We start from the raw sequence: 8330 nt of genomic DNA, 5'->3' as shown, positions 1-8330 counted from the left end.
TTTCAACTATTTTTTATTAATTTTTTTTTTTTAAAAAAAAATCGAATAGATCAATTATTGAATTTGTGGACTCGTGGGAACAGAAACATTTCCAATTAATTATATTTGATCGGTAGTTTTGTCTTTTTACTTTTGGGAGACAAAAATGCCTCTAAAATATAATTAATTGAATATTCTCCCATTTATTTAAACTTGAAAAGATCTTAATTCCGACTGATGTAAAATGAATAAATTTAATAGTAAATTCATTCATTTACTATATAAAGATTGACGAAAAATGGGATGAAGATTAATTTTTTTTTTTTAATCTTTTTAGCAAAAATGTAAATGCATTAACAAACAACTCAATAAGTAAAACACTCGAAACTGCTTTTACATTTATGTCACGTAAAAAAAAAAAAAAACAATTATTATCTAAAGATTCACATGTTTTTGGATTTGAAATTATTTGATAATGCTTTTAATATTTTGCTAAAAAAGATTTAAAATTTTTTTAGAGAAAAAAAAAATATATATATATATATATTAAAGTAGGGGCAATGTGGGTGTGGTTTTATTTGTGTAGGGGTGGACAAGAGTAGGGGCCACGGCTATCATTCTCCCTCGTGCCATCCGTGAAGGGGAATTATGTAAATGGAAGGAGCACTTAATTTGGACCACATTTTCCAACCAACCCAGGTTTTCTCCTGTTCAAAAATTAAAACGATCCAACCGACATTTTGACACGGTCAGCCGGCGTAGACTGCATTTTTAAATAAATGTACACATGTTTTTGTTGTGACTTTATTATCTTCTGACCTATTTCTTGTCTTTTTATATAATTGATATTATTATTATTATTAGGTTAAATATATTATTTTCACCACAACCCTTAACCCTACCGCAGGTCACCCCTTCAATTTTTTTATTTTATTTTTTAATTTTTTATATATATAATTTTAAAATTAAATTATAAAAAAATTATTATACTAATGTGGCAAAACGGTACGTTTTGATTAAGACTAACGAGCGTTACAAAAATTTAACGATGAGAATTTATTTGGCATTTTGATTAATCCTGAGAGTAAAAAGTCTAAAAAAACCCCTAGGAATTTTTCACTTTTCAGTGTTTGCGGGTTAACTCATAAACTTATAATATTAATATATTTACCCTTATTATTATTACATGTTTTTGTTTGATGGTCTATTTGAGATTGTGTTTGAATGATTTAAAAGTACTTTTAACACTCAAAAAGTCTATTTGAAAAAAAAAAAAAGTATTTGTTTGGTAAAAAAATTAAAAGCGCTTTTAAGGGTCAAAAAATTAAACGCACTTTTGACAAAAACTTAAAAATGAAATTTTTGCCCAAAAGCACTTTTTGACTTAAAAATTCTATTTCTCAAACACAATTCCAAACAGACTCTAAGTCCTACATTTATTTATTTATGAAGAAATCCCTCGAGGTAGGTGATAAATTCCGGATTCATCTAGAGTGCCCCCATATGAATTGGGTTAGATTCATTTTTTTCTACGAGAATGGTTCTAAATAATTGTTTTTACATTGGGGATTCAAACCTTAAACTTGATAGAGATGTCACCAAGTTTAAAGGCTTCGCCCAATGATGAAACTATGGAAATATCAACAGTCTGTCCATATTGTTTGCACTTTTGGCAAACAATATTGCGAGGGCTTTGTGGGACCCACATGCATAGGCGGGTATTCGGACAACTTGATACATGTCCCACAAATGGGCCTCATAAATTCATAATAAGCCCTCTTGCAATTGTTTGTTGAAGAGTGTGGGAAAATGACAAAAAATGGTTTACGCGTGAGAAGAACAAACCATTTTACGCTTCTTGAATGTTATTTTTAATTAACTAAAAAATATTTACAAGTTAATTGAAAAAAAAAAAAAAAAAAAAACTCTCTTTTCTCCTATGGACAACTTTGTCAAGCAATGTATTTGTCACGAATTGAAATTTCCTGGCATAAATCAAATCGGCAATTAAAATGATTGACTTTGGAAAAAATATTGGTGGAGAGTGGAGATGTTAGTCAAACCGCTTTTTAGAGCAACACATAAAATTATCCACACTTTTCACATCGCTTGCTACTTGCATTTATTTATTTATGATATCTTTTTAGAGTGTTTTTGTATTAAAAAAAAGGTCATTTAATTTACCCATCGAAGAAGAAAAAAAAAAAAAAACTCCAAATTTGTTTGAAGCACTCCAACAAACGCACTTTGAACAAACGCACTTAACATGGTGAAGATTATATATTTTCCAAATGATTTCTCCTTAATTTTCCAACTTAAAAGTATGTGGGCAGGATTATAGTTTGAAAAGAATCATACAAAGTTTTGATCGTGACTTAATGTGCCATTAGTCATTAGATAACGTTGACTAAGTCGGGGGCTGAAATCAAACATTTAAGGTTGGCCGGACAAAATTTTTTTTTAACAAAAAACTTCATTTATCACCCTTATTTTTTCATTATTTTTTGTAATTATATTCTTAAACTTTAAAAAGTCTCAACTTGAGATTACTATCGTTTAGAAGTTTGCAATGCCAACCTCGCTGTCAAAATTCAACGTTAAATCAAACGGTTTGATTTAAAGTTGAATTTGTATAGAATGATTGTTGTCATTGCAAACTGCTGAAACATAGTAACACTAAATTGACAATTTTTTAAAGTTTAAGGATTGATTATTAAAATTTGTTTATCTGTTTGTTTGTTTTTTTGTTGTTGGAAGTAGGTGGAATAAAAGTTGGAACACCGAAATTTGACTAAAAAACTTGCCTGGTCAAGTCTTAATCACCGAAATTTGACCAAAAAACTCCTTAACCAATTATCTTCAATTTAGCTTTTGATGAAGGTCAAGAAGGGCGGTAGAGGTTGATTAATGACTAGATTATCACCCCCACAAAATTTTTTGGTTTATCTCTTAAGTAGAAGAGGATAAGGACAACCATTGCACTCCCTAGGAAGCTTCCTTCAATCCTTTTCCACTCATAATAACCACATAATATATATATATAGTGTGTTTGTTTATTTATTTAATGAAAAAAAAACAATATCTTGTGTTCCAAGAGAAAAACAAAAAGTGTTTGGATGAAAAACTAAGTATAAAAAAACATATTACAAGTACTAAAGTGCTTTTGAGAGTAGGAATCAAAGCATTCTCAACTCCACATTGTGAGAAAAGTGTCTTTTGAATTGTAGCCAAATAATGTTTCATTTATTTTATATAATACAAAAATTTTTGCTTTATCTACACTAATCACATCTATAGGAGTGATTCTAGGAGGCTTACTTCTGTCATATTTGTATCCTACTAAAAATGATGTGGCTATTAAAAGCATCATTGGGCTTGTGATTGATTATTATTGAATTTTGATCAAATAATAATTTTAATAGTCACATCATTATTGTATTTAAGGAATAATTCAATCGGCTGTAAACCACGCCTAATAAAGTGGAGATTATTAATTCGAATTTTCTACTTTCTTCCCTTGTGTAGATATGTAAAAAAAAAAAAAAAATAGCCATATCATTATTAGTAGAACACAAGTAAGCTTTCTAGAATTTAATACACTTTGCCCAAGTGATTAGTCTTTAATTAATCTTAAGAAAAAAAGGTTTTGAAGCTTGGTATGGAAGCATGTGATGTCACCTAAGAGCCCATAATTACAAGAAGTGCCACAATTATTAATTCAGGTAAACCTAACATCAAAAAAACTCATTACAACACTTTTTCGGTTGAATACAATTATTACCACAAGCTATGAAAGCTTTTCTCCAAACATTCTTCCTTTTTTTTTTTTTGGGATGCATATAATTATCCTGTATCCTTTTACTGTTGAGTTGCCAATCATGACTGGCCAGATTTGGGGTGAGCACTTTACTGCTTAATCTCTTCTTTTTTCTTTTTTTTTTTTTATAATAATCATGAAAATTGAAACGTATACGCTACTAGGTCTAATAAAAATAACAAAATAAAATAAAAAGTTTATAATAAGAGAAATGATTATTTACATTCGGGTGTTCATCTCGTGTGCATTTTATCTGAATTAACATGTTCCATACACTAAGGAAAAAAAAAATGATGAATGGAGCATGCCACTTCAATAAAAATATACACGAAATGAACGTCAGAATGTAAAGAAGCATTTCTCTTTTAATAAATCATGTTACGTTCTTCACCGGAGTGATAAAGATCTTGCAGTATGATTAGCCCTTTTTTTCTTTTTTTAATATATGAAAATAAAATTTTCTCATCTACTCCAAAATCACCCCTTTTTTTATGTTCCAAAATAGGAATTTGGTTTATGTGATGTAGTTTTTTAAACGGTTTAGATTTTTGAAATTGCTATACTAAGAAAACGATACCGTAAGGTAATATAGTAATTTGGATAAAATTGAAGAAATTGCATATTTAGAGGCATATAGAAAATGCTCATTCATAAGAATTAATATTGCCCCATTAAGCAAAGTCGAAATAAATTTTCATAAGCAATGTCAACCTCACTTGCTGGCCTACATCTTTCGCACGTGTAATCAACCATGAAAATAATTACAACCATGTTACACAAAGAGGAAGCAAAGTTGAGGCAGACCCCTGTTTCTTAGATCCTACAGGTGATTGGATTTGTACCACACCACTAAGTTCCTAATGTCTCAATGTATTTTGAGTCCATGATTGAGACTTCACATACCCTTTGGCATAGGGACTCCACATTCATTGTTGCCCTCCTAAAAAGTTCATGTTTACTAGCGTTAAACTGAAACACTAATAAACTTTTAAATATCTGTGTTTATGTTAAACGCCGATAATGATTGGAATTACACATAGCCTTTGGCATGAAAACGAGTCCACATTCATTATTAAAAATAATTGGTGTTTACTTGCGTTACGGAAATGCCAACATTCATTATCTGTGATTGAGACTACACATCGCCATTGGCATGAAGACTAGTCCACATTCATTACTACAAAATTGGTGTTTACTTGCGTTAAACATAAACACCTATAAACTTTTAAATATCCACATTTAACTTAAACACCGATAATGATTGGAGCTAAACATAGCCTTTAACATGAAGACTAGTCCACATTCATTACTAAAAAAACGGTGTTTATTAGCGGAAACACCGATAAACTTTTAAATATTCGCATTTAAGTTAAACGCAAATAATGATTGGAACTACGTCAACATAGCCTTTGGTATGAAGAATAGTCCACATTCATTACTAAAAAACCGGTGTTTACCAGTTTTCAATGAAACACCGATAATCTTTTAATCAAATAGCGGTGTTTAACTTAAACCCTGATAATGATTGAAACTACACATAGCCTTTGGGATAGAGACTCCACACTCATTATTGTTATTTTCTTGACCATTGTTACTTGTCTTGAAACTAAAGTTATGCTTTCCTTCTATATTGTTATTGTTATTATTATTATTATTATTATTATTAATGTTATTTTGGACTCATGGGAGATGATCTCTACTTTTAAACCTAGAAAGTGAATTCTCAATCACTAAATTATAGGAGAGATGAAATGTATTCATCCAATTTTTCTTTTATTTGGTTCATGAGGTAAATGATAGAGATGAAATTCCCAAATAACGTATTCATGGAAAGACTGATGATTTTCTAGATATGTAATTTTTGTATACAGTAATGACTTGCGATTTACTATGAAATTAAATTTAAGATTTGTTTGCTTTTATTTTATATAAACGTGCACAAACACAGAGATTTTCTGTATTTATATAAGTTATTCTCACATACAAAAAAATCCTGGTTTCGCCCTTGAATTCAGCCAACATGCTAATTCCATCTCTAGGATTGTACAACAAATTATTGTTTTTAAATTTTTACTAAGATTAGAATTTAAAGATATAATTAAGGATAAACATCGTACACTATAATCTTTTATCATTTTCAAACCAAAGAAATACAAAAATAGTAGCAACCTTTCAATATATGGGAAACAAGTTGAACCCATGGGCTTTAAGAATAGGGCCGACAAGTCTCTTCTATTAACATATTTCTATCCTAGTGCAAAGCATTAAGAGTGACTCAATTTTACAAAGTTTTCGTATTGTTGATTCCTAGGCATATATTTATATATTCTCTAAAAGAGTAATGTTAGAAACTATTTTTTTGGGAGAAACTTCACAAAATTTTTTGAACTTTACGTGTTTTAAAAGTACTCATGAAGTTCAAAAACTCTCAATTAAGGGTATCAAACTTTTACCACCAAGGAGGTAGTTGAGTTGGTAAAGTAGCAGGGGATAAGGTTCAATTCCCCCCTCCTTTCTCCCTAGTGGTCACGAGTTCGAACCCGCTTGCACTAGTAGTCCGCAAACCAAATGCTATTAAGAAGGAGTTTTGCCAACTTGCACTTTGGTGGGGTTGTGGTGATGGACTCGCCTACACAGACAGTAACTATGGATCAAATCGAACATTCCATAGCGGGTGGGAACCCCAATGGTCACGCCTAAGGGGGGAAATTACACTGGTCACTTCTTCCCGCATTTTCATCTAAAAAAAAAGAAAGAAAAGGTATCAAACTTTTTATTACCTCATTCTGTTAGAATTTTTCGTTAAATTTTTTCAAAATTCTCAAAATACTCATATTTTTTTAATAGGAATAAAATTTGTAAAGATTCAGTTTTTTTTTTTTAAAAAAAAAAAATAATAACAATCTTTGCAATATTTTTGCAACATCTTTGCAATTTTATTTTTTTATTGTTTTTAAAAAAGGGGTATTTTGAAAAATTTGACAAAATTTTACGAAAAATCTTAATGGCAGTGAGTAATTGAAAGAAATTAAAAGTTCGATACCCTTAATTGAGAGTTTTTAAACTTTGAGGGGTAATGTCAAAATCAGAACTGATCTAAGGAGTCGTCGAGATTATCACATTAATATTATAAGATAATTATAAGATAAAAATACAGTAAATAGCATTATTCCTTTCTAAAAAAACATTAACAAATGGAGCATTGCAATTTTGATGGGGATTAAATTTCCAATATGCTTGTCATGAAACAGAAACAAAGAGAGAGTTGCGAGTTGCTTACCATACATACTCAATGGACCATAGGCCCACCATGGCCCATATTCTTCCCAATATAGAAAGGGTACATCCGTCATTTCGTTTAACCAAATAACTACCGCATTTAACCGTCTCTCTCTCCCTCTCTCTCTCTCGCTCTCCCCCTCTAACAGCCCAAGTCTTCCGGTACTTTGAATCCCAACCGCCAGCGGTGTTACTCACTCAAATTCCGCCACGTGTAGCTTCCTACAGGGTCCACATCCCGCGCTCTCGCCCTATATATAAACGCTCAACCTGTTGTGGCCTCTCCTACTTTTTCGATCAAACAACTGCAAAATTTTCCCGCTCTGGGCGAACCAAGAAGAAAGCGAGAGAAAGTGCGAGAAAGTTGAGAGAAAATTACTTCCAGATACACAGAAGCACGATGGCGACAGTTGCACTTCCTGGACCCACTGAGCCCCAGAAGAAGAACAGAATTCAAGTTTCCAACACCAAGAAACCGCTCTTCTTCTATGTCAATCTCGCCAAGGTATAAATTAAATCCTCCTTTTTTACATGCAATATTGTTTATGTTTGGCTGCAAAGAAACTGTAGGATAATGAAGATGTGTGAAGCGATGCTAAATGTGCATAATGTAATTTAGGTTTTGAGTAAGTCTGAATTTTGTTGATTCTTTTAGCCGAATGCAGGAAATGTTTGGAACCAATCTTCTTTCCTTTAACTCTGTTATTAGTTGTTCTTCATTTATGTGACTTCTTGATTGCTTTCTGAATATGAAGGTTATTGCGTTGGATCCATGATTACAGATTAGAACCATGATTGAATCTATCTGGTTTAAGACCAAAACTTGCTAAAGCTTTGTTTGGTTACATAGAAAGAAAATACGGTGGAACCAAAAGAAAAATGCGTTTTATTTTAGGCTCCTCACTTTCTTTATTTAGGGCAAATTATTATTTAAACAAGAAAAACATAAATTTTTCCTTTTCATTTATTTCATAGCAACTAAACGATAATTTTCAAACATATTTTTTATTTTATGTTTGGATCTATGTTTGTCTAACTTATTTTTTATTTTGATGCAGAGGTACATACAGCAGCACAATGAGGTTGAGCTTTCTGCTTTGGGAATGGGTACATTTTCTGGAAACTGGCTCTCATATACTTACTAACCTTTTCATTTATTTGTATTACATTTCCCTTTGTTATCTACCCGCGCCCGTCCCGCCCCCCCCCCCTAAAAAACAAAGACATGGTACACATCATTCTTTCAACCATTTTT

Source organism: Corylus avellana, chromosome ca2 (assembly GCF_901000735.1).
Source record: "Corylus avellana chromosome ca2, CavTom2PMs-1.0".
NCBI classification, from domain to species: Eukaryota; Viridiplantae; Streptophyta; class Magnoliopsida; order Fagales; family Betulaceae; genus Corylus; species Corylus avellana.
This window is presented reverse-complemented; position numbering follows the sequence as displayed.